Source organism: Papio anubis, chromosome 7, assembly GCF_008728515.1.
Source record: "Papio anubis isolate 15944 chromosome 7, Panubis1.0, whole genome shotgun sequence".
Classification (NCBI taxonomy): domain Eukaryota; kingdom Metazoa; phylum Chordata; class Mammalia; order Primates; family Cercopithecidae; genus Papio; species Papio anubis.
In genome coordinates, this window is record NC_044982.1 from 15,170,105 (window position 1) to 15,182,784 (window position 12,680).

Sequence of the window (12,680 nt, forward strand, 5' to 3'; positions counted from 1 at the left end):
CAAAGTAGCTGGGACTACAGGCATGCACCACCACTTCTGGCTAATTTATGTTTCTGATTTTTTGTAGAGATGGTGTCTCTCTGTGTTGCCCAGGCTGGTCTCGAACTCCTGAAGTTGTTTCTTAATTCATGGCCATTTATTTACAGAGCTGTGTGTTTATGAGCCCATCTTGGGAGCACAAAGTAAGCAACAAAGCTTCTGGGAGTGGAAGCTGAGTGATCCCCTGATTGGAGGGCAAGGAGTCTGAATTTGTGCTTCCAGAAAAATTATGGCTGAAACGATGAGTGTTAAGCTTGCAGAAGCCAAGAGTGAGCGGTGTTGGTGTTCCCGGTGCTTGTCGGGCTCATTCTTAGGTCTCGTTCGGTTCTGATTGAAAGCTGCGCTTGTGGGTGATGAGTGTTGTGGGATTCGAGTGATGCGAGCGTGAATGAAGGTTGGAAACACAGCTTACTTTATGGACACACCCTAAACGCCAGAGTGGGAGGAAGTGGCAGGAGGGACCAGTTCCTTTTGTGACAGAAAGGAGAGGAATGGATTTCTCAAGTCGTTAAAAAGAAAAAACAGAGGTTTCTCCTTTGCCTTGGGTTTGGTGTTAAATGCCAGGATCAGCATGTTTGATGTTCTCACTGGTTTGTCAGAAGGAGTTTCTGAAGAAGAACTTGCCCAGGCAGGCTCTGCCTCTCCGTGAAGCCGGCTGCGTGGCTCCCCTCCAGGGCTCGAACAGTTTTTGTCATTCAGCTGTTCTTTTGGGAATGGCAGAGATTCTCTGCTGCTTCGCCTTGGCATCCAGGGCCCCTTGGTCCTTCGCGATATAATTGTTGTGATATAATTGTAGCCTTATTTTTCTAGTAATGAGAGGAATGTTGAAGGAAAGAGGATGAGGAAGTGCTGGTCTTAAGTTGGTGGTTTCAGCCAGGACTGTAGAAGGTGAAGGGGCCGCACTGTACCCCCAGTTCTGAGTTGGTGGTGTTTAGTGGGGAGGCAGAGGTTTCAGATAGAGAGTCAAGGCTGCCAGGTTCCACTGCGAGGCTTCTGTCGGTTGGGGATTGGGTTTCAGGGAGGTTAAGGCTTGAGGGGTGGTATTCTCCACGTAGGGGCGTTCTGTAGGGGAAGAGACGGGCACACTGCGGCTCCAGGGAGAAGCCTCCTGTTGCTTCCTTCAGCTGCAGCTGGGCAAGCCTGGCCTGGGGTCTGGTGGCCTGGGGAGGGAGCAGGCAAGTTTGCCTTCTCGGCTGGGGGACGAGGAGGTTAGCCACTGCCTGGTGGAAGTGGGTGAGCCAGCTCTGTGGGGTGACTTCTTTGGTTACCTGAAGGCCAGGAGAGTGAAGCCAGAGAACAAGGTGGGATGGGAGGTGGGAAGGCAGGAATGATGAGCGCTCTGCCACTGTGTCAGTTTGGGTGCCTGAACTCTTTCCCTGGTCCACAAGCTTGTGTTCACTGGTCCCAGCAGTGTGACTTAGGGTGCATCGGTCCAACGTCACCTGTAGAGCAGGGGTAAAAATTACCTTATAGGTGGTTGTGAGGCTCAAATGAGGTCACGAACCGTTTCCTGAGTCAGTGAATAATAACAGTGACAGCTCTGGGTCCCAGCCTGACTCTGCAGGGGATGCACTTGTTCACCTGTGTTCTGCAGGCAGAGGGGGCAGTTACTTGCAGATAGGGGACTTGGGAGGCAGGAGACACAAATTCAAATAGAAATGGAAAAACAACCATGAGCCTCACCATCCTTAGAGGCACAAGGTCGAATGGCGGGTTCCTTTGAGCGCATCCCTCAGATTTGTGGCCTTGGGTAAGTGACTTCATCTCTGAGAGTCTTCCTTGTTTGAAAAGTGGAGATATTAATAGTGCCAGCCTGGGAGGGTTGTAGGAGGGGTTCTATGAGGGCCTGGTACTCAGGGGACACGTGGGTGGGAGGGGAGGATGCCCACCCCTCTGGCAGCGGGGTGGCGGGCAGGCCTCCCACTCCAAGCCCCCTCCCCTGGCCGCTCTGCGTTCGTCTGTCACTGAGCAGATTATCCAAGGACCCCTCCCGGAGTAATGTGCTCTGATTCATTTGGATTAGTCTCACGCGTGTGCACGTGTGCCTGTCTCTAGCCCGGCACGTTTTTCTCCTGTATGATCGTTTTATTTTAAGCTGAGTGACTTACACATATTATCTCATCAAAGGAAGCCTCACGATTTTATCCCTCACCAGCAATAGAATTCCTTAAAAGCAGGCACTGAATCTTTTTGTTTGTCTGTCACCGCACCAGCATGGAAATGTGTCTGCCATCAGTCAGCATGTGTTAATGACAAGATACCTAATGATAGAGGCCACCATTCAGTGGAGTAAATAATTCAGAGAATAAGTCGTTACAATCAGGGAACACGGTGTCGCACCAGGCCTGGACTGGGAATCCTGTCTCCAGGTTAAAATGACCCTGCAAAGGCCTCCCGACCTGCTGCCCTTTCTAGACTGTTGAGTAATTAGAGGATGGGGCCTGTCTTGTTCCTCTGTGTCCCTGACACATGGCAGGGACCCAGGCCCTGACTCTTTAGGGGGTAAACGGGGGTAAACCGGTATGGAGGTGCAATGCAGTGAGGGGGCTGGGCTGGAGCTTAGTCTCCCCTACTGTTTTCACACAGACCTGTAGGCTTTTCATGTGGTGTTTGCTTTGTTGATGGAAATGCCATATGTCAGGTACCGGGAGGGAGGCTCAGTCCCCGAGGGGTGGAAATTAAATTGATTGTTTTCAACTTTGTCTAGCCAGCTTGGCTCCCCTGAGCGTTCTAAGGTTTAGGCTGAATGACTTTAAAATTTTAAGACTAAAATATTTGCCTCCTTTCCAAACCTTAATAACCAAACAGGCTCACCTTCCTGCCCAGCAAGTCAGATTTACAAAGCCTCTAAAGTGTGGAATTGTGGCTAAGGGACAGAAACTCCCAAGCAGTTTGGCACTTTTTGTGCTCAGTCTGTGTTCTAGCACCCTGTTTTTGGGGTGAGAATGTGTGGCATTCAAATTTTATGGAGTAGAGCTTACGAAGTTGATTTCTTTTCTTATATTTTCTTTTTCTTTTTTTGAGACGGAGTCTCGCTCTATCGCCCAGGCTGGAGTGCAGTGGTGCGATCTTGGCTCACTGCAACCTCCACCTCCCGGGTTCAAGCAATTCTCCTGCCTCAGCCTCCTGAGTAGCTGAGATTACAGGCATGGGCCACCATGCCTGGCTAATTTTGTATTTTTTGATAGAGACGGGGTTTCACCATGTTGGTCAGGCTGGGAAGTTGAATATTTCAGATGGAAATGGACTAAGTTGCAGAGGCGAGTATCCCATGCTTACATGCCAGAAGAAAGAAGCGCTGGTGGTTTCTGAGAACTCTGGGCTATTTTGCTAACCACCTGGGGCAGTTAATCCAAAACAGGTTGTCCAGACCTTCAGAGGAAGCCAGATGGGGGCTGAGGTGTGGGCCATCTGGGAAGGCGCTTCTGTCTGTACCCCTTCTCCTACCTTACCCTTGTTTCTTCCTTTGGTAGGTAGAATTCGCTCAAGTTGCATCTACCTCATCTGCCCCTCTGCCTGCAGGGCTGGGGGGTTAGGGGGTGTGAGGGGGCTCCCATCCTACTTACAGGCAGAACAGCTGGCACCTGGATCTGTCATCTCCCAGCTCAGCTTCTCCCGGGCGGCTCCTCTTGTCCTCCAGGGCCACCCTGACACTGGTGTGACCTGGGGCAAGTGGCCCAGCCCCTCCTAGCCTGTTCCTCCTTTGTCAGATGGGGGTGATGACTGCACTCCCCTCCCTGGGTTGCAGCGATTCCGAGAGAGCCAGTGAGCGACTGGTGCCTGGGAAATGCCCAGCCCGGTGCCCGGTGCCCATGGGCCATTTCCAGGAGCGGGCTCTGGTACTGTCTCTCCCTCTCCCGCTCCCTCACACGTCCTGCCCTTGCAGTTTCTCCTGCCCCAGCACCTTTCCTTTTTCCCTATGTGAGGCCTTGAAGACTCTCTGGAATTTAATGTCATTATTGCCGTCATCACACCCCTGGCCCTGACTTGTTTTCTGTGTGTCCCACCCCACATTGCAGACTCATTCAGGGCGGGGACTCCGGCAGCCTCTGCCTCTCCCAGGAAGCGCAGTGAGGGGGCTCAGTGAGAGTGAGGGGCGCAGTGAGAGTGAGGGGCGCAGTGAGAGTGAGGGGGCGCAGTGAGAGTGAGGGGCTCAGTGAGAGTGAGGGGGCTCAGTGAGAGTGAGGGGCCGCCCTTGCTGGGCTCCCTGGTGCTGCCTCCAAGAACTCCAAAGGGCCAGGTCCTCGGCTGGGCTGGGCTGGGCTCTAAAATGTTCCTGCTTTTATGCATCGCTGGTATGGAAACCCTGGGTCATTATCGGCTCTGGGTTTAAAAGATGAAGTAAATTGATTTCTAAAGCCAAAGCCACTTTGACAAGCCTTTTGATCTCATTCCTTTTGAACAGAAAGGAATTGGAAATGTGACCAGCTGAAGCCTCTCTCTTTTCTCTTTCCCCTTGAAAAGGTTCTCCTCCTCTAGTCCTAATTGAGGTGTCGTTCCCTGCTCTGGGTGGTTGAAGCCAGCCCCTCGCAGCTCCATGTCCACTGACTCCTACCTCTAGGTTTCCTGGATAGGGATTTGTTGTTGTTGTTGTTGTTGTTTTGTTTTGTTTTGGCAGGGTTGGGGGTGGCATGTGATAGGAGAGGGTGATCTGAAGCCAGAGTTTATAGAACATGTTAAGTTCTGGGTCTGTTTGAACTCCTCCTAGGTACAGGCTCAGGAAGGGAGAGCTGGAACCACTGGAGGTGGCCGTGTTCATGGGAACGGGGTCAGTGGGAGCAGCTGTCATGGTGGCCCTGGGGGCTGCTATCCTGGGGGCCACAGAGGCACCAGAGGGTCAGGAAGAGCCAAATGGAGCCTGGGAGTGAACTCCTCAGGTGACTTTGAGATCCAAGTGTATGTTCGGATTTAGTTGGAAAGAGTTTAGAAAGTAGCTGGTTTGCGTTACTGCACTCCAGCCTGGGTGACAGAGCAAGACTTCGTCGGCAAAATAAAAGAAAGTAGCTGGAAAGCAGACTTTCAGCTCCAGAGTAGAGTAAAACTTTTAAAAACAAGAAAAAGGAATATAGTACACTCAGGAACATGTAACTTCTGGTCTTTTAGGAAGTTGACTTGTTTTAGAAATCTTCTGAGTTTTTTTTTGTTTTTTTTTCCTTTTTGAGACAGAGTCTTGCTCTGTCACCCAGGCTGGAGTACAATGGCATGATCTCAGCTCACCACAGCCTCTGCCTCCTGGGATCAAGCGATTCTTCTGCCTCAGCCTCCAGAGTAGCTGGGATTGGGATTACAGGCACCCACCACCACGCCCAGCTAATTTTTGTATTTTTAGTAGAGACAGGGTTTCACCATGTTGGCCAGGCTGGTCTCAAACTCCTGACCTCAAGTGATCTGCCCACCTCGGCCTCCCAAAGTGCTGGGATTACAAGTGTGAGCCACTGTTCCGGGCCTACTTCTGACTTTTAAAAAGCAAGCAACACAGGGAGTTATTTGTGGAAGGGGTACAGAATTTCAGTTCTGCAAGATGAAAAGAGTTCTAGAAATGGATGGTGGGGATGGTTGCACAACAGCATAAATGTATTTAATGCTGCTGAACTATACACTTAGAGCTTAACCATTTTAAGCTTTTTTTTTTTTTTTTTTTTTTTAGGTTATGCATATTTTACCACAATTAAAACCAGGCACCCAGTGGGGTTTTTTGTTTGTTCTTTGTTTTTTCTTCAGGAAGAGAGTTTGTACTGTGAGGATGATGGTTCTGCATTCCCTGGGTCCAGCATGAGGCTCAGCACACAGGTGCCAGTGAATGGGCAAGCTCCTCAGGCTTCTAGAACTTTCTGGTTTGTGGCTGCCATTGTGTGAAGTGCTTGGTGTTGAAGGCAGTTGGTGTCGGGACTGATGCTAAGAATCCTTGCTTCCTTCCCATTTCAGTCTTCACCTTCACTAGGTGGCATTTATTCCCATCTCAGAGAGGAGGAGACGGAAGTTCAGAGAAATCAAGGACCCTGGGAACCTTGTCCCAGAGCCCAAGACCTTGAAACAAGGAAGTAGCGAGCTTGAGGACCGAATCCACGTTCTCCCTCTCTGGAGACTCCTGTCCTCTGCTCTGTTTCTGATAGGTGGTGGGAGACCAAGTAAAGGAAGTGAGGGTGTTTCCACCCCACTCTCTGGGCTTTGGAATGTGTTGTTTGGGTTTTTTTTCTTTGTAACTCCCTTAGACTCTGGGAATCCTGTAATAGAATGGGTCCAGCCACTGGCTTTTCGCATGTGTACCTGGAAGGTGACTTTGGTATGGCCACTGACCACTGGGAGGATGCAGTGGGCTGGCCGTGGACTTTGCCTCCTGGTGACCCACAGCACTGACTTGGAACAGTTAGTTAGAAAACCCAGAGGCTGGACGGGTGAGGGCTCTGTGGCAGCCTGTGTGTCACCGCCCCAGTATTCTCTGTGATGGGAGGCTTTAATGAACAGAAGTGCCTCTGAGATGCCAGCTTGGTTTTTCTTCGTTTAGCACAGAGCACAGGGTATGCTTTCGGTGTTGCACTGGGTGAGAAGAGCCCCCACCCTCTCTAGTCTGATAACGAGATGGAGATGCCAAAAGCATAAATTAAGCGGATGGAGGGTTTCTGTGAAACATATGGCTATGTGCCAGACGCTGTGCTCAAATCTGTGTCAAGGAACAGAATCAGAAATCCACTAAGAATGTGTGTGATCGTCATCATAAGGGGTTTGGAACCCCAGCCCAGCCCTGAAAGTAGCAACTTGCTGCCCCACTGAGGGGACAAAGTAACCGTGGCTAGTTGAGCAGGACTTGTCAGCATTTCTTATATTTTCTCTCTTTCTTAAATCCTTTTTCTTTTTCTTTTTTAAGAAAAAGCTTTTTTCTTTTTTCTTTCTTTTGTTCTTTTTCTTTTTTCTTTTCTTTTTTTCTTTTTTCGTATTTTTTAAAATAGAGCCAGGGTCTTGCTGTGTTGTCCAGGCTAGTCTCAAACTCCTGGGCTCAAGTGATCCTCCTGCCTCGGCCTCCCAAAGTGCTGGGATTACAGGTGTGAGCCACTGTGCCCAGCCAAAAACCTTTTTTCACTTGGAGTCAGCATAGGGGTTTTTCCACATCAAAGCAATTCCTCTTAAGTGCCAGCAGCCAAGGTACTCCTGTTGATGATGGATAGTCCTAGGATAGCAAGGCCTTTTAGAAGCTCACGCTTAAATCAAGCACGACTGAACTGTCAGACACGGAAGCATCCCTTTCTACTTCAAACCTTTAGCGTCAGTGACCTTGACTTTGAACTTGGAATCACATCTTCAAGAGCAGTTGTTGACTTTCCCCTGGGAAAGCTGGGAAAGCCGGGAAGGCCAGGAGGAGGATGGAGCAGAGGTCAGGGCCCACGACCCTCTCTTCTCTTTTAACGTTTGGACTCGGAGGAAGCGTGGATGGAGCCATTTTCCCTCCTCGCCATACCTGTCCCTCCCTGGTTTGTAAACTACCCCCACTCCACTTGACCAGTAGCTGCTGAGGCCGTAAGGGCCAGGCAGGCCTTCAGATGAACTGATTGGCTCCTCATTCAGGTGGGGGCCAGGAGTGTCTCTGTGTACTTCAGTTTCACTTGAACCTCGTGTTGGGCTGGCATGCAGACTAATATTCTGACAGGCTGAGCAGAATCCGGACCCTCGGTGCTTTATTTTCTGTCTGTCGTTTTTGTGACGTGAGTGATAGGGGTCTGAAGAAGGCAGAGACTCACGCACCATCCTGCCACCTCAGCACATCCGGGTGCTTCAGGGTTCCCTGCGGAGCCTGTGGCCCTTCCCTGGGAAGGGAATCTGTGGCTTTTGTGGGGACAGCTGAGGGCTATTAATACCCAAGGAAGTCCTTGCCACCAGCCCCAAAGGGAGGAGTTCACATCCCTCGCTGCAAGTGTGCTTGAGTTACGGCCCACGGTTAGAACAGATCTCGGTCCGTGTTTGGTTGCAACGTCATGTGTTTGAGTGTTTCGATCCTTTTTAAGTCATTTCTGTGTTTTGCGAGTGACTGACAGCTCACTGTGTTTCTTGTTTGCACATCAGTTTGAGAGCTTACTGTGAGCGTCTGAGTTAAGCCCTGGGCAGCAGACGCGGTCACCGTCTGCTCAAGGCTGCTATAGCTCAGGTCACCCAGGAAGAGAGGGATCTAGCATTGCTATGGCAGACACCTTAGCCCTGGACGTTTCCAGAACAGGCGCTATCTCGTACCTGCCTGGGCCTCTGAGTGCCTGAGACCTGGAGGCTGTAGCATGCGCGTCAAGAACGTTGGGAAGCTGGGCTGAGGCAGCCTAGAGCCACGAGGCCCAGTCCCCTCATTTTACATGGGAGGTGGAGTCGGGGGTGGCTGAGGCCACATGGTGAGTTAATAGCAGAGCTGGAGCTCGCTCCTGTGTGACAGATGACAGAAATCTGGTCATACATTGGTTGGGGCCCTTCCCACCCTGGCTGTCTCCCACTTGCTGGCCGTGGCACAGTGGGGATATCCCCGGGGCGTGTGTTTAGACTAATGGTGACTCTAAGGGGGGTGGTTTCAGAGGAATTCCTGATGGTGTGTGGCTTTGCTCAGCAGTGGAATGTTCAAGCGTGCAGGGACCTGAATCCCCAGCCGCAAGGCAGAACCAATGGGGAGCCCTTAAAATGCATTGTCTGGACCCCACCCCTTGCAGAGTGAGGGTTTCTGATTTAACTGGCCCAAGTGGGCTTGGCTGTCAGTATTATTTAAAAGCCGTTGTCTTAGATGATTCCGATGTGCGGCCAGGGTTGGGCACTGCTGATCCTGTCCAAGCTGCTCCTCATTTAGCCAACAAGAAAACTGAAACGTGGGCCCTGAAGTGGTTTTTGTCCATGCCATCAGCATCTCGGCTCTTGTCTCTCAGGGTGCTGCCTTCCCTCCTTTCCTTGTTTCCCTGTCAGGCATCAGCCAGGAATCTTCCTGCGGCTGCATAAAGCCTTGTGGAAAGTCCCTGGAGTGGCGACAGCTGGCCTGTGTACTTCTTGTGGTCAGAGCGACTGGAGGAGGCCTGTCTAGTCTGCCTCCTAGTGACTTTGTCCAGGGCCTAACCTAGCAGGCAAGAGAGTTCAAGGTTTGTCAGTTTCCATCTGGCTTTGGAAATCTGGGGGCAACAGAAAGCTCTATAGGCGGCAACTGTCATTGCCTTCCTGGGAGCAGTTCTGTCTGTATTGTGTGTGGTTCCTGCCACACACGCTGCAGAGGTGGCTTGGCCTGACTGGGCCTTTGGAATAAGACGCAGCGGAGTGTAACCGTCATCTGAGCCAATTCGCCAAACCTCCATGGCCCGGACGTTGGCACACAACCCGTAGAGGTTCTGTGGTTGTGGGAGCAGAGCTGAGAGGTTCAGTAACACCGCTCAGCCCCTTGAAACTGACTGTCAGTTCTGCAAAGGAGTTAAATTATCTTTGCGTAAACATTGTGTGTTTAGAGCCCCGTGGTTGGTTTTCTTTTCCCAGAACAAGTCCTTGCGTTAGGCTGTGCATTTTGGATGTGGACAGTTGCGCCAAAAGCTGATTCCACTTTGAGCGAGTCAGTCTGCATTTTTATGCCTCATTTTCCACATTCATGAAGTGGGAATCGCAACAAGGTTAGACTGAGCATAAATAAGTTAATGTATTTAAAATACTTAGAATGGTGCTGGGCGCTTAGTGCACAAATATTAACCATTACCACCACTGTTGCATTTCGTCACGGAGGATGCCCAGTACTACCTCGCTGTGGTGGGTCCTGGCTGCCTTCTCTGGCAGAGATGGCTTAGTTGGTCCCAAGCCCCTAAAGTGGAGCTAGCCTGGGTCATAGCCCGTGAACGCAGAGCCCAGGGTTGTTCTGGCGCTGGGCGTGAGGAGAGAGTGTGCTGGCCTCTAAGATGGAATCCACAAGGCTTCCCTCGCATTTGAACAATCACGTCCAACACTGGGCTCGGGCGTGGTGGAAAGTCTAAAAGGAGCAGAGAACACACAGATTAGCCCGAGCAATGGAGACTGTCAGCTTCCAGAGCAGGGTCGCACATCGGTGTGGCGAATGAGCTATGGCCACCGTGGCAGGTGTGTGGGGGTGTGGCATGCACAGGTGTGCACAGGCCCTGTTGGTTCTACCATTGGTCTGCTCTACAATTTATTTATTTATTTATTTAGAGATGGAGTTTCACTCTTGTTGCCCAGGCTGGATTGCAATGGTGTGATCTTCGCTCACTGCAACCTCTGCCTTCTGGGTTTGAGTGATTCTCCTGCCTCAACCTCCCGAGTAGCTGGGATTACAGGCGCCCACCACCATGCCCAGCTAGTTTTTTTTTGTTGTATTTTTAGTAGAGACAGGGTTTCACCATGTTGGCCAGGCTGGTCTCGAACTCCTGTCCTCAAGTGATCCACCCACCTCGGCCTCCTAAAGTGCTGAGATTACAAACGTGAGCCACCGCGCCCGGCCTGCTCTACTTTTTAAATTGTTGGCTCATCATAGAAAGAACTCAGTCATCACAGGATCTATAAAGAGTATGAAGTAGATGGTTCCGGAATTACTGTCCCCATTTTACAGATAGGTAATGAGGCCCTGGGATGTTAACTGGCTTGCTCGGGGTCACACATAGCTAGTGAGTGTCAGACCTGAAATTGGAATACAGGCCCTTCTACTCCTGGCCCAATGTTTTTCTCTGTACTGTATGGCCTCTGACATAAAAATGCATGTGGACAGTTCTAGGAGGTGGAGATGTGTCATAGGCAGCAAGCCCTGTGCCCCACCCAGGACAAAAGCAGGCTTTTATTTTTATTTTATTTTTATTTTTTTTGAGACGGAGTCTCGCTCTGTCACCCAGGCGGGAGTGCAGTGGCCGGATCTCAGCTCACTGCAAGCTCCGCCTCCCGGGTTTATGCCGTTCTCCTGCCTCAGCCTCCCGAGTAGCTGGGACTACAGGCGCCCGCCACCATGCCTGGCTAGTTTTTTGTATTTTTTAGTAGAGACGGGGTTTCACCGTGTTAGCCAGGATGGTCTCGATCTCCTGACCTCGTGATCCGCCTGTCTCGGCCTCCCAAAGTGCTGGGATTACAGGCTTGAGCCACCGCGACCGGCTGGCTTTTATTTTTAATTAATTTTTTTTTGTTTTGTTTTAGAGGCAGGGTCTTGCTATCTTGCCCAGGCTGGTCTCTAACTCCTGGTTTCAAGCAGTCCTCCCACCTTGGCCTCCCAAAGTGCTAGGATTGCAGGCATGAGCCACCATGCCTGGTCAAAAGCAGGCTTTTAAAACCCTGGAATATCTAGCCCCGTGTTTAGCACACCCTGGACTACTCAAGAGGGGCAACCAGCTTTTGGTGTCCGAGTTTGGCCTTGCTTCCCACCTTGTGACCTGAGGCCCTTCTCCAAGCACAGGTTTTCTGTGGGCCAAGTGGGCCTGGAAACCCCCACCTCCCAGGGCTGGGCAAGCTGCAGAACATCTGGCACTGTGTTAGTTCCTCCTCTGGGAACTTTCTCACTGAGGCTGCAGGAGGTTCCCGCCTTCGTAATTGCGTCAGGGTGCTGCTCTCTGTCAGAACTGAGGCCTGATGGAGTGGGGGTGGTGGGGAGTACAGCCGCGAAGGCATTTCTTGTGCTAAAGTTGCTTTGGGGTAAAAGAACCCTGGGTCTGGGGTAGAGATGGAAAGGCGTGTTGGGGCCCTGGCTGCGGTTGGCTGGCATTCAATGGTAGACTTCTTAGGTAAAACTCTTGGCCAGTGGACGACACTTTCCACGTGGGCTCTGTGTGCTTTGGGGTCTTGCAGACCTGCGCACCCAAAGCTCAAAGCAAAACTGCCTGAGTGTACTGTGTCCTGGTGGACCTTGTCTGTCTTAGAAAAGGATTGGTAGTGCTGGTCTCACCGTGTGGCTCATTAGAAAAGCCTTCCAGGGATCTAAGGGATCACACTGCATTTCTTCATGGGGAGAATGCGCTTTGGAAGGAAAAAGTTTGTCGTCTTTAGAGGATAGGAACCGGAGTATCATTTGCCGCTGGGTGGATGATGCCCTAGGAACCACCCTCGTGCTGTGGATTTGAGAGTCAGGGTTTGGGGTATCACCAGTGGGCCTCATCCACCCTTGGGGCTGTCTGTGGCCAGGAAGGGAGTGGGGGAGGACTCCGGGATCCAGAGTCCAGCAGCACACTGGGCTTGTTGGCAGCACAGTGACAAGCCTGGTTCCCCAGCTGGCCCTGCACCGTGGAGCAGCCACAAGTGTAGGAGACAGCAGCGGATGGGTGTCCCAGGTGTGCACTTGGGGGTAGGCTGGCCACCCTTTCCTCCTGGTGCCAGTGTGTAGTGTGTAGCACAATAGTGAAGGTCATAGTCTTTCCACCTGAGAATTTTTGGTTTGTTGTTGTTGTTATTATTATTGTTGTTTTTTTTAAGAGATGGGGGTCTTTGCTATGTTGATGAGGCTGGTCTCGAACTCCTACCCTGAAACGATCCTCCCACCTCAGCCTCCCAAAGTGTTAGGATTACAGGTGTGAGCCACTGTGCCCGGCCTCCACCTAAGAATTTTTGGGTGATCTTCATGGCTTGGATGTTGACGCATTGGCTTTTTCACTTCGGTCTATTTGGATGTACCAGTCCTCTTGGCACCCAGGAGTGGTACCCTGGGAACATCTTCCCGGGAT

The 12,680-nt window shown here is 51.2% G+C and overlaps 1 protein-coding gene across 6 annotated transcripts in view; it reads left to right on the forward strand.

The window, feature by feature from the left end:
* CCDC88C (coiled-coil domain containing 88C) overlaps nt 1–12,680 on the forward strand; it is a 147,753-nt gene that overhangs the window by 21,197 nt on the left and 113,876 nt on the right. The gene's annotated exons all lie outside the window — the stretch shown is intronic.